General features: G+C 40.3%; 1 protein-coding gene across 2 annotated transcripts in view; it reads right to left on the bottom strand.

The window, feature by feature from the left end:
* Positions 1-20,336, bottom strand: part of TNRC6B (trinucleotide repeat containing adaptor 6B) — a 237,542-nt gene that overhangs the window by 66,480 nt on the left and 150,726 nt on the right. The window lies entirely within an intron of this gene.

Raw genomic sequence — 20,336 nt, forward strand, 5'->3', positions numbered from 1 at the left:
GCTTGTAGATGGTGTGCAAGGAAACATTTCATCTCTGTGGCTGAGTGAACACAGTATTTTACTTAAACTAAGAGGATGCATAAAACTCACCACATTTAGTTATCCCTGTATTGTGGTTTGTCACCTTTTTTGCAAAACATGACATTAAGTTTGGTTTCAAAGAAGTCCATTAAAGTGAGCTTTTATAATGTTTTCCTAAAAGAAGACACACACACACACACAAGATTACTGTTTTTTCACTTAACAAAGAACCTGATTTGAATATATGAAAACATCCAGCTAGCTTCTGGCAATGTTCCTCACAAATAATGCAGAATATATTAATTCAATTATGGTACTCATGTATTTATCATAATTTAGGTGTTTTCCCATGACAGTTTCAGAATGGTGAACACAAAACCATGTTCTATATTCCATATTTTTCTTCTACATTATTAATATTATATGTTTTATGTGTTTTCTACTTGTGTTTTTAAGGCAGGACTGTGTCCTATAAATCTATGTATTCCCTATTGGGTGAATTCACAGTGACATCCTCCTGCGCACCTGCACTAAGACGATCAAATTTTGCTCCCCTCGATTAGAATAAAAACGATACGTAATAAACTTTCCAGTTGGAGAAATGTGCTGAATGTTAGCAAATTAAACAATTTACACCCCACATTTGAAAAGTAACTTTAAAATGTAATATTTATGCTAATATATTAAATAATATATTCTAATATATATTCTAATATTCTAATGTAATATACATAGAGAAAGCTGCCAACTTCCACTCAATGTATCAACTGGTAAAGATGCATAAGCAACCACTGGTGTGACTTCAGAGTTCAAAGCAGAAAACCTCAGACGCCACACTTATTGAATTTCCGAGCTGGAAGGAGAGCCAGAGATCTAGTTCCCAGTTCCCCAGAGTATGGAACAGGTACGCCTACAGCACTTGTGATTGTAGGTGACCCAACACATCAAATCCATGGTTTCACAGACATCATCTAGAACAAGGTGAAGTCAAAAGTCAGACAAATTAAAGAAAAATGTTAAGTAAATAATGAAGATGTGGCAAAAATCACAAAGATGGTTCCTGAAGGATTCAAGTTTGGGGAGTGGAAATCACTCAACCTGCACAAGAGGAACTGAGGACCAACGCTGAGGCGCGCCCTCATGAAGAGGTAATTAATGCTTTATTTGCAGAAAACAAGAACTAAACAAAAAAATAAGTGTTTTACCTACATGTCAAGTTTTCTGTGGCTCTGTCCAAATTCACGAATATTGGCCTTTCTCCTCCGTAACTCGGGTTATAAACATATAAAAGCCTAACGTGCACAATTCTCACTCAAAAGGTAACTTCACGAAAACTTCAAAAATATAATCAAGGAAGAGATTTTATTGAAATTTCCTAGGTCTAATGTTGGATTTCTTTGGAGTCAGATTACGTGTACATCACGCTAAGTGTGAAGCTCTTGGTGAAAATCCATTTGCAGCAGTGCGCTACTTTAAGAAAATGGATTTACAAAAACTGGCAAGATGGATGCTGACCATCTAAGGTAGGCTGGCCACAGATCCCGTTATATTTGGCTCCTAGAGCCTCTTGCTTCCTCTAGCTGCCAGTGGAAGGAGAAGATGGGGTTCCTCATGGCCCAGTTACTTTAACTTGGTTTCCATATTTTAAAGTGCAACTGACTACAGAAAAGAGCAAACACAATTGGAATAGCTCCTCTTTGAATAGTCAATGCTTTAAAAAGTATTAAATTGCAATTTTTTCTAAATCTATTCCAAAATTAAAAGTGTATTTTAAAAATGCAATGCAAAAAAGAGCAGTAAGTCTTTAATGAGACATTCTTAAAAAATAACTAACCTTTCAAGTATTTTTTCCTATAAACAGGTAATTCAGGGAAAGGGACTGAAATTCATGTTCACTACAAGCAGACTTATTTCCAAAACAAATATTTTTCAAAGCTTTCCAGGAGACAGCCTGTGCTTTCACTCTGATCTTTTACTGGGTATATTGGTAGAAATGAGTCTTCTCTCTAATTTCACTTCTTTAGGAATAATTTATTTTCCCAGACCAAATCTGACTTTAAAAACCTGTCATTTCATCTCAGATGAGTGAGGGCTGTGCTTTGGGCAGTAAGGTGGAGAGTGGTTAAAAGTTAAACAATGTAATATGCAGAACAACTGCTGACATGTATTCAGCAATTTCCTGTGTCTAGGGACTCTGTTGGGCATTTCATATGCATTATAAAATTTATTCCTCACACCAAAAAAAACAAAAAACAAAAAAACCTGCCATTCACTTAACAATAAATCAAAAAGTATGGGGTTCATCTTCCTTCCAATTCAGTTGTGCTCTGTCTTAGCTGTATGTTAGCATCATTTGGGGAGCTTTAAAATATCCCTATGCTGGGTCAGAGCCCAGCAGGAGGGAGAGGGCATCCAGGCAGGGAAGGTGTCTATGGTGGTAGTGATGGTGGGAGGTCAGTTACACACAGGGGGATTGATCAATAAATAAATATATTAAGGATGACAACAAATGAATGCAGTGGAGTTGGATCAGAATTAGTTATTGGCATGGACTCATGGTTTTTAATATATAGAGACATAACAATAAACATAGATGTAACTTTGTAGGTATGTGTGTGTATGTTTCCCCATATATGCAAACACACACACACACACTAGCTCTATCACTGAGCGGGCTTAGAACAAACAATATCCAAGTAGCTATGCACACACCTTGAACCCAGACTGCCACTTCTAAATACCATCCTTCACTAAAAGAACTACAACTCTTGGGAAAAAGAGCTAATTTTGCAGCTAGAACATGGGAAGTACAAAAAGAACCTGGAATATTTGTTTGCCAAGAAGCAAGGAAATCCTTAACAAATGATGGGACATGTCAAATGGTCAGAGGCCAGTTTGAAGGGGCTCATACAAACTAAACCTGGGACAACATAAGCATAAAAATAAACAGAGATTATAAGCCACTGCATAAAATAGGAAAACATAAGTCCCATATTGTAGAAATAAGGAAATGAAAAACTGAAAATGACAAGGAATGGGATAGTCATAGTTATAAAGCACCACCCCACAAAAATATTTATTAATTATAAAGGAGAAAATAATAACTACACAGAGAAGCCTGGCAGATACCACCTTAATCAGGTAATCCATGTGAACAGCATCAGTAATGGGACAAACTGCAATTGTGAGTTACCTGATAGGGTGCTGTGAGGGACACAGCATCACTTCCACGATAGTCCTTTCGAATATGTGCAACCTGAATATCATCATGAGGAAACATCAGACAACGCCAAATTTAAACGCATTTCAGAAAATAATTGGTTTGCAATCTTTAAAAGTTTCAAGGTCATGAACATCAAGGAAAGACTGAGAAACTATTCTGAGTGGAAGGAGACTAAAGAGATACAATAACCAAATGCAAAGTGTGATTGAGCCTTTTGCTCTACAGGCCATTACGGGGGCAAGTATCACACTCTGAGTAGGGGCTGAACATTAAGCAATCTACCAGTGTTCATTTTTCAAATTTTGATGGTTGTAGCTACATAGGAGAATGCTCTTGTTTTTTAGAAATACACTAAAGTATTGAGGAAGGAAGGCAGGTGATGGGACACAGGACCAGCAATTTATTCTTAAATGATTCAGAAAAAACGTGTTGTTTTTTCCATCATACTTGCAACTTTTCTCTAAGTTTGAGATTGTTTCCAAAAACAAAACAAAACAAAATCCAAAAACCAAACATCAACAAAACCATTACCCAGGCAGCACTCCAGAACAATTACATAGGAATCTCTGGGGGATTTTTTTAAAGTTCCCCACAGGTGGTTCTAACGTGTAGCTAGGGTTGACAATCACCGCTCTAAATTCTTATGTTTAAGCCCACACTTTAGAACATTATCAGTTTATATCTCAAAACTCGAACCTCCCATACAGCAATCAAATACAAATGCAAGGTGACGAGGTGGGTCCCACTTAACCATTACCTGCTTCTAAGTCTGAAAGCTGCAGAAATCATCTATAATCTCCCCTATCTCTAAACACACAGCCAGATGCAAGTGCAAATACTGTAATCTAGAATAAATCTAGAATGGTAAAAAGCTAAAACTGCTCTGAGGAATGTCTAAGGTGAAGAAATTACAACAGAGTTTTCTTTTCTTTTTTAAAACAATAACCATTAGTTACAAGAAATACAAGTCACGTGTTTTGAGAAAGGCAGTACTTAAATAAAAGGGAAAATACCCAATAGTCGCCTGAGCTGAGGCAGAACGAGGCTCTTGTTCTGCATGCAAGTTCAGAACACTGAAGAGCAACAATGCTATTCCTAAAAACCTGCTGCATCACACACGCAGGCCTCCAAGGGTCTGAGACCACGCAGGGGGAAATAAGAGCTGTAACGTCTAGATGGACAACTTCCTAGAGCTGACTTTCAAGGCCACTCACGGTACACTTCCAACTCCCCCACATCTTCCCTCATCCACTCTGCATACCTGACATAAAGACCTTACATCTTTTTGTTGCCCAATCACATCTTACTCTGTTGTCAAGTCCTGGCTCAACATCTATCTCCTTCAACGAAACTTCCCTGATAACTCCAACTCATAGGAAACTCCTCCTCCTCTGCACAGCCCACAACGGCTGTCCTGCCTCCCGTCTGGCATTTGAGGCGTCCCAGGGCAGATACGATCAGTTCCTGGCAGCATCAGAGGACGTGAAATGACTCCTCTGTAGCATGGCTGCTTTGACCAGGGCTCTAGGAAGCAGAGACTGGTTTGGGGGCTCCTCTGTGTTTACCTTCTACCAGGATGCCCAAGAACGGATCCATTCCCTTAACAAACATTTACTGGGTGCCGACAGGAGCCAGGCACTTTTCTAAGCACTGGGGATACAGCAGAAACAAAACCAAGCCCTGGCTCTCAGGGGCTTACATTCCAGGGGGGAGACAGGCAACAACCAAACAAGATATACAACAAAGTACGTGTAGAAAATATACATTTCTGGTGGCAACAAGTGCCCCGAAGAGGACAGGGTCGGGTAAGCTGATGGAGAATGAGAGGCATGGAAGAGGCCACCATCGTACACATGATGGTCAGAAAAGGCCTCTCTGATAAGGTGGCCTAAGAGTGGAAACCCACTGAGGCAAGGGATCTATGGATGCCTGGGAGAGAGCATTCCAGACAGAGGGAAGAGCAAACGTGAAGGAACAAGGCTGGCGTGTCTGAGGGACAAGGAGGCTAGAGCAGAGGTAGAAAGTGGTAGATGAGGTCAGAGAGGAAGCGAGGGCTCTCCTTAGAAGGACTGCATTGTTCAGATTAACTGGAACACATCTTCTGATAACTGAATAAGAACCAACACTTCTGAAGTATCTTGTTCTGACCTCTAATCAAAAGGCTCATCTCTCCCCTCAGGTGTCAACATTTCGAGAGCTCCCACTTCTGTCCTCACAGGTGGCTGGCATGCCTCCCTCAGAGCACCCCTCACACTGTAGAACAGTGAGCTGAGTGTGTCTGCATTTGCTACCAATGAAGTCTCTGAACACAGTGGAGTCGACCCTCCTCTTCTTATCTCATGTACTGAGCACAAGCATCAGGGACACAGCAGGTCCTCCACGTAAATGTTACTGAAATGCACGACTGCAGAGTGAGTGACACTTTCCTATCTCTTCCAAGAGACGTGTGTTCAAAAGAAAAGCCTCAAAACAATTAATTAAATCATTCAACAAGTCCACCCTGAGTTACTATTATGTGCCAGGTACCGATCTAAGCACTGGGGATCTAACAGTGAGTCAAAGAGACAGCCCCTGCCCTCGGGGAGCTGACACCGGAGCCGGGAGACAAACACACAGTGCCAGGAAATCAGTACACATGCCACAAAGAAAATAAAGCTGGAAAAGGGGCTGGAGAGCGACCAGGCGGGAAGGGACAAGGAAGACAGTGGGCCACATCACACAAGATGCTCAGAGAAGGCCTCTCTGAGGCCGTGAGGAACCTAAACGAAGAAAGTAACCTGGGAGATGAGTGACCTACCAGGCAGAGCAAATAGTAAGCACAGGGGCCCTCAGATGGGAAGTGCACGGTGTGAAATGAAGGCTTTATTCTTTTTTGGTGGGAGTATTCCCCCCTCCCCTCCCCTCCCCTCTCCGCACAGCAAACACACGGCACACACCCTTCAGAGTTTTCTGTGCTTACTATGTAAAAGCCTTCACTCACGCCAAAAGAACAGGGCATCCTAGTTCTTAAAAGTTTCCCTTCTATCTCATTCATTGATTCACTCACTCGTTATTTCAGTGCCTACTTGATGCCAAGCACTCAGCCGGAGAGCAGAACTCAGCAGCACACAAGGTGCAGTGCTGCCTGCCCTCCTGGAACTCTCATTTCACTTTTTAAACGGCTGTATCTCACCTCACAACCTAGACACCTTCAGGGCAGGATCCCATGTCCTTGATCTGCCCTCCATCTTTATCAGCACTTTGGGGTATTCTGAAGACAGCTTGCAGTGCCTTTGGTGTTCTGAAAGTATCAGAACCTTGGACATGTGAATTCCTGGCCTGTGATAACTCAGATAATAGATCAACTTCTTTCCACAAACTAGAATCTTCTAACTAGTCCATCTTTTTTCCACAAACCAGAATCATGACCAATGGTTCCTAAACTCATGTGCCCAAACCCATCAGGCTTCAAACACCAAGGAGAAGCAGGACTGACAGTTTCATGCCTAAAAGCAGTAATCACCAATATGCTGACTGGAGTGAAAAGATTCTAAGAACCTCAATTGAGATAAACAGCCAGGGTTCATCTTGACAGGAAAACGTCTCCATATATAAAGAGCACCCTCCTTTTCTTTACGGTCTGGATAACTGGCCACAACAGCATCAAAACCTATCCCTGATACTCTGTGGTCAGTAAGTACGGCGGCACCTTTGGTCCCAGTTCATAATCACTTCCACACAATCAAGGCAGACAAACCTGAACAGATACAACAGATCCACTCAACATGTGGAACATGCCAGAAGCAAACCAATACTGTAAAAGAACAAACTATTACCACAGCAACAACTTGGAGGACTCTCCAGGGAATTATGGTAAGTGACAAAAGCCAATCTCAAAGGTTACATACTGTGTGATTCCATTTATATAACATTTCTGAAATGCCAAGTGGTTGTCAGGCATTGCCAGGGGGTGAGGTGGGGTGAGGCACGTGTGATCATAAAAAAGGATGACATTGGTCCTCCTGGTGGTGATGGAACTGTTCTGTATCTTGACTGTGGTGGTGGATACAAGAACCTACATGTGACAAAACTGTATAGAACTAAACACACATAGACAAATAAGTACAAGTAAAACTGGGGGAATCTAAAGATTGGTGAGTTGCATCAATGTCAGTATCCTGGTTGTGATATTGTACCACAGATCTAGAAGAAGAAACCATTGGTGGAAACTTGGTAAAGGGTGCATGGAATCTCTATGTGTTATTTCTTACAACTGCAGGTGAATCTACAATTATCTCAATAAAAATTTTAATTACAAAAAAGGGCCTCAAACATTGACTCATCTTTTAGCCACCTGTTTAAAATTTTTTCCAAGGACTTCTATTTTAAACAATTTTTTAAGTAACTCTTTATGAAAGTCACAGAACGGTCAAAAAACATTTTAGAAATGAACAAGTGGTACTTCATCAGACTAAAGAGCTTCTGCAAGGCAAGGGAAACCAGGATCAAAACGAAAAGACAATCCACCGATTGGGAGAAAATATTTACAAATCATATATCTGATAATGGGTTAATCTCCACAATATATAAAAAATTCACACAACTCAACAACCACCTGACCAAAAAATGGGCAGAGGATAGGAACAAACATTTCTCCAAAGAAGATATACAGATGGCCAGTAGGCACATGAAAAGATGTTCAACATCACTAATCATCAAGGAAATGCAAATCAAAACTACACTAAGATATCATCTTACACCTGTTAGAATGGCTATAATCACCAAGACAAAAAATAACAAATGCTGGAGAGGGTGTGGAGAAAAAGGAACGCTCGTACACTGCTGGTGGGAATGCAAACTGGTGCAGCCACTATGGAAAAGGGTATGGAGATTTCTCAAAAAACTAAAAGTAGAAATACCATATGACCAAGCTATCCCACTACTGGGTATCTATCCAAAGACCTCAAAATCAACAATTCCAAGTGACTTATGCACACCTATATTCATCGCAGCATTAGTCACAATAGCCAAGACATGGAAGCAACCCAAGTGCCCATCAACTGATGACTGGATAAAGAAGATGTGGTGTATATACACAACGGAATACTACTCACCCACAAAAAAGACAAAACTGTCCATTCACAACAACATGGATGGACCTTGAGGGTATTATGTTAAGCGAAAATAGCCAGATAAAGACAAACACTGTACAATTCCACTCATATGTGGAAGATAAACACATGGACAAAAAGAACAGATTAGTGGTTACCAGGGGGAAGGGAGTGGGGAGGTGGCCACCTAGCATGAAAGGGTACACCTATATGGTGACTGACAAATAATAATGTACAACTGAAATTTCACAATGTTATATACTATCATGACCTCAATAAAAAAAAATTGTTTAGTCTTGACATTCAGATGTATTTCCAAAAATATTCTAGAATCTATACTTCACCCTAATATGTTCAAACCATTACGCTTTTATCAATCAAGGTTCCTTGGCTTAAGTACATTAGATATATGATAAATATGACACCACAGGGGTATTTAAAATGTTCCTCTACCACATAATTCATAATATAATTCTTGTACTGAGAATTTTCATGATATAATAGAAATATAAGTTATCTTCTGATTTTGTAGTGGAAAGACAGATCAGCTTGGTCAGCATCAATTCCAAGCCCCTTCTGGCCTATTTCCCAGACTCCCTTACAACTAGAGATCAAGATGTAATTTATGTTCTGCCAAAAAAGTGTGCTCATGTGTGACTTTAATATGGAACTGAAAGGGTGCAGGGCAGCCATCTTCTCAGGGAGCACGGCAGAGATGATGTGGTCCTGGGGCTGCCACCTGTCACAGCAGTTTCCTGAAAGTACATGCAGAGGAAATAGCTCCTGTGGGCCCCCCAGTTCCATGGTGTGGTTCCCAGGGATCTATGAGATAGCATCACCATATAATAAAACCCTGGCACCAGTGAATGCTGCTGTCTGCGCACTAAGAACTCTGTCCAACACAGACTTATATAAGCCTTCCAAAACACGTCTAATATATGTGACTTGTATAGACATTTATTTCCTTAAAAGACAAACGGTAATCTTGGCAACTTATAAAACAGTAACAAAATAACTAGACTCAAAACCATTAATAATCGTAACCAATGGAAAAGGATACCACACGCATATTTGGGGTGAGGAAAACTAACAAAAGGAGTGCAATGAAAAAAGTTCAGCAAAGTGTTCCCAGTATCCATTTAGAGTGTTTTTAATTAAAAATGCACAAAAAAAGGGAGCATGTTGAACTATATCCATCCAAGCAGAGGAAATTACATAGTAGGGTACTCCAAATATCTGTGTTGGATTTGTTCTTAACATTTTTTTCATTTGCTGGATCTGACTGAGGGAATTTAATGGGTTGCTAACATAATTTGCACATGGTACTAAAATAGTAGACAAGGCCAAACAGCACTGGGGCATAAAAATCATTCTAACACTGAATGGCTCATGGGGAGAAAACAGTAACATTAAATCTAGAAAAATTAAGGTAGACGCATTTTTCACTAATTTGAAGGGATGCAGAAATTTCTCCTGCCTTCAGTTGCATCTTGTGACATGTGATAGGCAATACTTTTGTGTGCTGGCAAAAAATTTAACACATCTCCTTCTACAAGTTATTTTATTAAATGAAGTTGTATAAGGCAGTGCTTTTCCAACTTTAATGGGAATCTTGTTAAAATGTCTATTCTTATTTAGTAGGTGTGGGTGGGACCTACAATTCCCCATTTCTAACAAGCTGCTGGTCCCTGGACCTTCCTTTAAATAGTGTAGGTCTAATACACTTGGTTGTTCCATTCCTAGAAATTATGGAATTGTAGTCATTTCTCCACGGATAAATACTAACCTCATTAATATCAAGCCTATGCCTTGTTATTCCCATCTGTGTTTCAGTGTCAAATTACAGTGTAATCTTTATGAAGATATATTAAAAGGCAATTAAACAACTCATGTAGTAGCAAATATACATGGAATTCCATTAAAATGACGACAGAAATAGGACTAAATCTGTGCGTGCACAAAGAAATCTGGATGACAGCAAATGTAAGGCATCAATAGTTGAAGGATACCAACAACTGTAGGGTACATGCAGATTTCAGGGATGTCAAACATCTAAAAGAATACAAGTTTCGAAATCAATGAAATATGGCAATAAGCCTTTTGCATACACAGCCTCTGACTTCAAGCTGCTCACAAATTTCCCACTTTCCATATTTGAGGCACATGTAAGGAATAGGCTTATTTGGAATGACTCAAACCAAATAAAGCAAGACAATATATTTAAAAGAAACTGTTTTCACTTTCAGAAATTCCATGTGGCAAAAGTCGTAACCAATGATACGGGGGATTTTTCCCTGCAAAGAATTTCAGGGTTAGAATGGTGCCTGAGGAACATCTAACCTGAAACCACTCTTCTTATGCCTTACACACTCTTGCCAGGCAGCCCAGCAGCCTCTAACGAGGAATCTCACAACCTTCTGTTCAATCTGACTGCAGCTGTGGAGGAAGTTCTTTGTATTGCCTTGGAAATTGTCTCCTTATAGCTCCCACCCACTGGTCCCAAGCCTTCCTTTTCAGACTGCAGAGAACAAGTCTAAACAGTTGTAGTCATCTGTCATGCATCCCTGAGACATTCTCAGTTTCTTCCAACATTCCACATGTGACCTGGCTTTCTAACCCCTCATCACTGGGGCCATTATCTCCTAAACATGTTCCAGTTTGTCTACACTCATCCAATTACTGGACAAGGCAGCATCAAATAGAGTAGGCCTGCCACTTCCTCGTCCCGGATAATATATCACTGCCAATACTGTCATACAGCCCGGTGGCCTTCTTGGAAATCACATCTTACTGAGTTACAGCCACCCAACATCCCTGTTTTTTCAGTCACTTCTCCAGAACTGAGTGCAGGATCTTACATGCATCTCTATTAATGTCCTCTGTACCAGATTGCCCGTCAGCCTGGCACCGCCACCTCCAACAGTCTTCCCTGCATTGCAGGGAAAGGCCTGGAACTACATTTCCCACAATCCCGTTCTCCCTTTGTTCTAGGTTAGACACTGCCAATGAGAGGTGCCCACTTGAGATCTTGAGATTTGGAAGGCAGAAAGGGAGAAGCCAACATTCTCCGAAAACAGATGCAAGCAGACACATAGGCAGCAGCAGACAGGACTTTCCACGTTCACAGCAGCTTCCAGATGACCTAAAGCCATACTGGAGCTGTGGGCAGCTGAGATCACTGCTTTCCTGCGAACCCGGCACTCTAGTTTCATCAACAGTAACAGCTGCCTCCCTGAATGTTTTCCTCCAACTTTCTAATGGTTCTGTGAGCCTTTAATTTCCTCTATTAAAACCTTTCCTTCTTGGAAAATACAATAGATCCTGCAAAAAAAGCTACCAGAATCAATAAATGACTTTAGCAAGGGTGTAAGATATAGATCAACATATAAAATCAATTTTATTTCTATATACTAGCAACAATCAAGGAAATTAAAATTTTTTTTAAATCCTATCTACAATACCATCAAAGCTTATGAAGCACTTAGGGATAAATCTGACAAAAAATGTGCAGTCCTCACACAGTGAAAACTATAAAACAATACTGAGAGAAAATTTTATTCTATTTATTTATTTTTAAAGATGTTATTTTTGCTTTTTCTCCCCCAAACCCCCTGGTACGTAGTCATATATTTTAGTTGTGGGTCCTTCTAGTTGTGGCATGTGGGACACTGCCTCAGCGTGGCCTGACGAGCAGTGCCATGTCCGCGCCCAAGATCCGAACCGAGGAAACCCCCAGGCCGCTGAAGTGGAATGCGCGATCTTAACCACTCGGCCACAGGGTCCGGCCCCTTGGCCTCTAGATAGTGCTTAGTTTTTCTTTTGTTTGGCCGAGGAAGATTAGCCCTGAGCTAACATCTGTGCCAATCTTCCTCCACTTCATATGTAGGTCGCCACTACAGTATAGCTGACCAGTGGTATAAGTCCACGCCTGGGATCTGAACCTGTAAATCTGGGCTGCTGAACTAGAGGGTGCCGAACCCAACCACTACGCCACAGGCCAGCCCCTGAGAGAAAATTTTAAAAACCTAAACAAATGGAGAGATATACTGTGTTCATGGATTGGAAGACTCAACATTGTTAAGATGTCAATTCTCCCAAAATTAATTTATAGATTCAACACAATCCCTATCAAAATCCCAGCAGGACTCTTGTAAAACCTGACAAAGCTCCTTTTCAAAGTCATAAGGACCCAGAATAGCCAACAACTTTCAAAAAGGACTAAGTTGGAAGACTTACACAACCTAACATCAGACTTATAAAGATATAGTAATCAATACAGTGTGATATTGGCACCAAGACAGACAAAAAGTTCAATGGGATAGAATAGATTCCAGTAATAGACCAACACAGGTATAGACAACTGATTTTAGAAAAAGGTGCAAAGGCAACTCAGTGGAGAGAGGATAGTCTTTTCAACAAATGGTGTTAGAACAACTGGATATAGCAACATGCAAAAAACAAAAAACCTCACCTCAATCAACACCCTGCACTATATACAAAAATTAACTCAAAACAGATCATAGAACTAAATATAAAACTAAAACTAGAAGAAAACATAGGAAAGATGATAGAAAATCTTTGTGATCTTGGGTTAGGCAAATTATTTCTTAGATACAACACCCAAAGTGCAATCCATAAAAGAAAAAATTTGATAAATTTGACTCATCAAAACTAAGAACTTTTGCTTTTGCTGTTCAAAACACACTGTTAAGAGAATGAAGAGAGCCAGAGACTTGGAGAAAATATTTACAAATCACTTATCTGATAAAGAATTTGTGTCTAGATATGTAAAGAACTCTCAAAACCCAGTAATAAGATAACAACCCAATTTTTAAAATAGGCAAAAAAAGTGAACAGACGTTTTACTAAAGAAGATATATAGATGGCAAATAAGCACATAAAAAAGATGCTCAATATCACTCATTAAGAAAAAACAAATTAACGCTGCAATGAGATGCTACCACACGCATACTTATTAGAATGTCGAAAATTTAAAAAGACTGACCATACAAGGTTTTGCCAACTGGAATTCCCTCATGGTGGGAATGTAAAATGGCACAACCACTTTGGAAAACAGTTTCTTAAAAAGTTAAACATACACCTACCATATGACCCAACCATTCCACACCTAGGTATTTGCCCTAGAGAAAAGAAAGCACATGCCAATACAAAGACTTCTAAATGAATATTCATAGCAGCTGAACTGTAATAGCTGAAAACTAGAAACTACTCAAATGTGTAGCAGGAGGTGAACGGATAAACAAATTTTGGTATAGCATACAAGGAAATACCACTCAGCAATCAGAGGAATGAACTATTGATACACACATGGATAAATTTCAAAACACTTATGCTGAATGAAAGAAGCCAGAAAAGAAATACTGTATGTTCCATTTGTATAAAATTCTAGAAGATGCAAACTGATCTATAGTGGCACAAAGCAGATCAGTGGTTACCTGGGGGTTGAGGAGGGGCAGGGAAGAGTGGGGAGGAAGGCTGACAAATGGGCACAAAGAGACTTTGGGGGATAAAAGATACATTATCTTTTATATATATAGTTCAAAAATTAGTGTATACTAAACACTTTGAAGACAAGACATTGATTATGAGTCAATTATACCTCAATAAGGGGCTAAAATAAAAACAAAAAAGAAAAGAAAGAAGAAAAGATCTGTTCTACATGGAATACCTAGAATGGCCTGTTTTCCTGGCAGAGCCTGGACTAAACACCAGTCTGAGTGAGATCTCTCTGCCAGTTGGAATTTCATCCAGGGTGTGCACACTGTTCCCTAAGTTGGCAAATCTTTAAAATGGAGCTTCTGCATGGACAACGTTCCTACAATAGGAGTAAAGTTTCATTTTTAAATGCAATGAAGCCTCCTGTGAAAGAAAGCTGAAGAAGTCAAATGTCTGAAGTTTCAGACCTTTGCATTTCATTTAATTCTCTGCATCACTCTAAACTATGGGCATCTTCAGTGGATTTTCTCCTGCAAGTTTCATTCAACTGGTAACACCTATATGGTGCATGTTATGTTGTAACTCTGGATCAAATCTGCTAATTTTTCAATGATTCTTGTGGTTTTGCTCGCCTTAAACTAAGCTTCTTCAACCTCAAAGGAGCTCTTAGGTTTTAATGGGCTGAGATTTGGTGAAGAAATCTCTGTTAACACCATCTCACATTTTACTCCTGAAAGTACTCTCTCATACACTGCAATCAGTATGCCAGGCTCCTGAAGACAGCCTGACACTAGACGTCGTTTTACAAACATCCAGGCGGGCCAAGGAGCAGCAGCACGATGAGGGCCAGACCACATACTCTAATATTTATATCCTGGAACCACTAAAAGCTATGTTTAAACTCTAAGGGCCAGACAAACCCACAAAAGCCAGAGAAGCACCCTACCCTTAGCATTCAAAAGCAAAGAATGCGAAAAGAAATGAGGTCTATGAGCCTAAGCCAGGGCTTTGGAAATCACCACAGAAGAGTGGCCAAATATGGTTCCTCAGCAGAAAAGAAAATAAGTTTATTGATCAGAAGCCACAGCTGTGAGGCATCTGTTATTTAGGAGAAGAACTGACAACTGAGTAGATAGTGAAGCTGCTTTCACCAACATTTAGGTGCTTCTCTTTTTACATTGTTTTTTTCCCTTTCTTTGCCTGCTTCCATGTATGGTCTGACACAATTATTATAAGAATAAATAATAATAACTGGCCTTTGAAATCAATAAGATTGTTAGTAATTCAACCAGAACTACGGTTAAGTTGAAACTCCACTGAAAGGCAATATTAAAGCAATTAAAGTGTGTCATCTCACTTAGGAGTGTGTGGCGTCCAAATGCATCAGGGACAGACTCCGTGGCTGGGGCACCAAAATGCCTGAAGTGCTTTAAACGTGTCTCTCCACACCAGGGCCTCATCTTCGATGATGCTGATCTAGAAGCCTTGGGTTCAGGTTCAGATCCCGGTGTGTGCACTCCTAACGGACAGGTCGGGAAGGTTCTGGGAGTTCTGTTGCCCACCCACACAGGCGAAGGGAGTTGGGCAGCATGTGCCTTCAACAGTGAGCTGTTACCCTCAGGCTCTGGACCCTTCTCTCACTGATGAAGCCACTTTCTATCTCGGGGCTACACTTGCACACATAAGAAATGGGGCTAAATAATTTGCATGGAAATCTTGAAAAGCATTACTTAAATCTAAGGAATAAAAAAAGAAGAGGGGCCAGCCCAGTGGCATAGTGGTTAAGTTCACACACTCTGCTTCAGTGGCCTTGAGTTCATGGGTTTAGATCCAGGGTGTGGACCTACACCACTCATCAAGCCATGTTGTGGCAGTATCCCACATATAAAATAGAGGAAGACTGGCACAGATGTTAGCTCAGGGCCAATCTTCCTCAAGCAGAAAAAAAAAGGGGGGGGATTGGCTACAGATGTTAGCTCAGGGCCAATCTTCCTCACAAAAAAAAAAAAAGAAGAAAAAGAAGAGAATTCAAACAATAATACATTTGGCTCTCCTCTGATCATGTCCAGGGCTGATGCACACCACACTGACAAAGAGACAGGCACGGTCAGAAGGGCATTGTCATGATGCAGTCCATCAAGGAAAGTGATTTTTCCATACCCTTCTAGATCTGCGCCTTAAGAAAAAACCAACCATTTTATGTCAGAAATTAAATGAAAGAGATTTAGACTTTCCTCACAGATGACACAGTATCTACTGCAAAGAAGGAGTGCGACAGGGGATGTGTAAGCTTCCTGATTACACCACATCACTACCATTTTATTAAGTGTGTGCCTGTCATTCTAATTCTGGAAACCCTCGGAGAAAGGGTGCTATTTGTGACACTTATCTTGGTATTGAAAAAATTAGCAGAGAAGGAAATTAACTCTGAATTCAGGATTCCACAGGTGACAGTCGTACCCCACTTCTCAATGCTCTTAATTTGTGCTCTATTTTCAGAATAGTAAAAATGGAAAGTCGTGTTCTTGTGTGCCAGCAGTTGTCATTTAAATTTAGCAAGCTGAATGATAATAACTGAATTACCTTCAGGGAAATATATATTTCTGAAAGATAAGCATGTTTAACGGTAATAAGTAACTACAGAGTAAAGCTAACTCATGAACTTACATGAACCAATTCAACTAAAATTATATACCAGTAGGAAAACAACTCAAAATTTAAAATACGATTTATATACAGTCTTTTGGTAACAACTAAGCCAATGTGGAGCTGTGTTCAACTCTTCAGGATCAGACACAGGGTGCCTAACTCCATTTAAGACGATATTCAAACCTCCATATACAGTTTTGTACCTAATTTCTACTCAGGTGACCTGAGGAAAATTTTTACAGAATCATCTACTATTACAATCTTTAACAGATAATCTCAGTAATAGCTATGTGTGAATACTATGTTTTTCTGAGACAATACTTCAGTTTCTCTTAAGGCATCAAGAAGATCATTTTTCCCTTTTAAGAATTATGCAATAAGGTATCCATAATCATTTGAGTCCACGGACTCTCTTAACGAATGCATGCAGTATTTCTGTATTTCTTTGTGTTTCAGGACCCTCAGTTGCCAACATCTTCAACGTTCCTTTGATTCCACCTCCTACAATCCCACATCCAAGCATGGTCAATTACAACAAGCAGAGTCCTCTACCAAGGTGGCCAGGTAAGGGGAGGCTTTGAAGTCTGACAGTTTTAAGATCAAACTGTATGTATCTTGCGTCTCAGACACTAATGGCAGAAACTTGGGCAAATTATCTGGCCTCTAAGTCAGTTTCTGTATCTATAAAATGGGGGTTATACTACTTACTTGAAGGGTGGCTGTGTTGGTTACAGATAATGGGTGGAAAGCACCCAACGACACCCAACCCATGGTTTGCTGCTGCTGCTTCTGGCAGCAGTGTCCTCCTCCTTCTCCTTCACATCAAGCACCAATTACGCACAAAGCACCAGAGAAGGGGCTTTGGGTATTACAGAGAGGTATGAGACACACCATTCCTGAGAAGGCACTCACAAACCACTATGACTGTCTCTATAAAATCAGATCCATATCCCACACTTCACATGAAAATAAACTCCAGAGGGAGGAAAAATTTAAACATAAAGGAATGAAGGAAGGAAAGAAGGAAACCATTAGAGCACTCAAAGAACCTGTGGCTAATTTTTCTTTTCATAATTGCAGAGTGAATAAAGACCTTCTAATTATGATATAAAGTCAGAACCCATAAACAAACGATTGCTATATCTGTATAAAATACAGATATATAATAACTTTAAAACCATTACTATGTTAAAACCCACCAGGAACAAAGTAAGTATTTACTGGGAAAAACAACAGCAGTTTATATTGCAAAGAGCAAGGTTCCATAATATATAAAGAGCTCCTACAAATAAGGAAAAGACCAACAATCCAACAGAAAAGCAGGTGAAGGAAATGAACAGACAGCTACAGGGAAGGAAATAAAGAGTTCTAAAACAGATGAAAAGGTGATCAATTGTATTCCCTATAAGGGAACAGCATTTTAAAACTATACTGAGATACCACCTTTCACTTATGAAACAGCGGAAGACAAAATTTAGTATAAAAACAGTGCCATAAAGGTATCAGGGAAAAAAGTATCCTATACACTGCTGGTGAGAATATAAACTGGTCCCATCTCTAAAGAGAACAATTTGACAGTTATCTATCAAAATTAAAGTGTTCACAGTCTTTGACCCAGCTATCTCACTTCTAGGAATATATCCCAGGAAAATAATTACACATGTGGGAAATTACGTATGTACAGGATATTCATTGCAACACGTTTGTAAAGGCAAAAGATCAGAAACAGTCCATCAATTAGGAGACTGGTTAAATAAATTACAGCTTATCCACACAAGAGAATACAACGCAATTATAAAAGGAGCTCTTTATGTACTCATGAAAAAAGATCTTAAGATATATCATTAAATCTAAAAACCAAGATGCAAAGAAGTGTACTTTACACCACCATGTACGTAAGAAAAAGGGGGGCTTATATGTAATTATATATGAATAAAGACTCTCTGGAAGGAAACATACAAAACTAGTAATCTGCAGCATCAGAGAAGGAAAAGTTGGGTGGTTGCAAGACAATCGAATACCTTTTTGACCAGACAAATTGAATTTTTAAAAAGATAATACAACAAGATGTTACCAATGGGGGAAACGGTAAAGGGTACAAAGGGTATGCAAGATTATTTCTTACAATCTTATTTTTTTTTAACCATGTTATTTCCTACAACTGCCTGTGAACCTACAATAATTTCAAAATAAAACGTTTAAATTAAAAAAATCCATTTTATTTGAATAAGCAATATAAAATGGATCTGGAAGTCAAATGTGTGGCCAAGGCAGTAATGCTATCGTGGGTTCAGAAGAAAGATCACCTTTAGGCTTCACCACAGGAGCCTCGATGCTCCCACGGGAAATCCTCCGTTCTGCAGACCAGCCCCAATACTCTCTGTTCCTCTGGCCCATTTGCACCCCCAGGCCTGGAATGCAATTCCCCTTCCTTTCAGTTGGTTCCAAACAGGGCCTTCCAATAGCCAAGAAATTTCCCCTTGGTCGTCTCCCCATCCCCTTTAAACCTCTTTTATTCCTGACACCTCCGCATTTTGTATAGTGGGACAAGAGGGAACTGTACGGTCCAGCAAACATAAAGATGCAGGCTGTCCAGATCAGCCATTGTTGCAGAATGAAACCGTCCTCGGCAACAAGCTGCAAATGGAGGACTAAGAGGTTTCAGGGACTCCCTAATTTCACCTCCATGAGCGGGCTATGAGATGGCGTGAAGAGAGAATATCATACAAGAGGATGATCAGGGGAGACTTCAAAGAGCAAGAATCTGTTGTCTCCACTTCTCCCAGGGCTGAAAGGGCCCCCATTATTAGGTATGAGTCATCCTGCCTCCTGGCTACACTTCAAACAGAAAAAGAGATGGACGCACCAGGACACCTTAACTTCAGGACACTAGCCATTACAATCCTTCAATTAAATTACCCCTTAAACGGACTCCACGCTCACCAAGCAACCACTTAATTCTAACAGAGAGGACACTCAGAACAAGGACAGGCCAGACAGAAGGTCCAGCGGGAGCCTTGTAGCAAGGGGCAGCAGGAAGGCAGATAGGACCAGTCAATAAAGGGGGTCAGAAGATAGCCAACAATCTTTACCTAACTGTACCATCTCCAAAGAAAAACAAGCAATGAAACAAATTTGCGTTTATCTATTTCCTGAGCCTTAGCTGGTGTAGAAACAAGGCTCGTGAAACATCAGCTGGGCACTCAAGATCCATCTTAGGGATACAGGTAAGTACTTGTGTCAAACAATTCGTACACCCAAAAGGAGGAAACAGTCACCCTGACAGAAAGGAAACTACATGCTACGTGGTGACACAGGGATGGTGGAAGAACTGGAATCCTCGACCCGCTGGCGAGGCCTGAGTGTCTAGAACACAAGAGAGAATGTACAGGCATCCAGAGAACTGGGGGGAGGTGGGCGAAGGGCAGGAAATGGGATCCCTCAGAGGGGAGCCACCAGCATCAGGAAACATAAAGCTTCCCAGAAACAGCCAAGCCCTTCTGCTAAAATCACACTAGGTAGGGCTTTCAGGTTAAAATACAAGAGTTGTTTGCTTTCCCCTACATGCCTGCTTTAGCTTTACCTTTTTCACTCATTTTATTTGACGCTCTGAGCCCTGACCAAATTAGACCAACGACTCCAGTCTTAAAAAGCTAACAACTGCTCTCCAAATATACCAGCTTCCTTCTTCCTAAAACAAAGGCTTTAAAAGGGAAAGGAAAGTGAAGAAGGAGAGCCATTCACAACCCCTGGCAATTCTTTGGCCAACTCGGGGCTTCCACAATTTGTCTTCCCACTGCTGTATGGGCATTTTTTGTTAAAAATAAAATAAAATAAAATAAGACAAAAGGAGAAAGGAAGTGAAACACTGAGTACCAAACCTAAACCACAAGGTG

This window comes from Equus quagga, chromosome 19, assembly GCF_021613505.1.
Source record: "Equus quagga isolate Etosha38 chromosome 19, UCLA_HA_Equagga_1.0, whole genome shotgun sequence".
Lineage (NCBI taxonomy): Eukaryota > Metazoa > Chordata > Mammalia > Perissodactyla > Equidae > Equus > Equus quagga.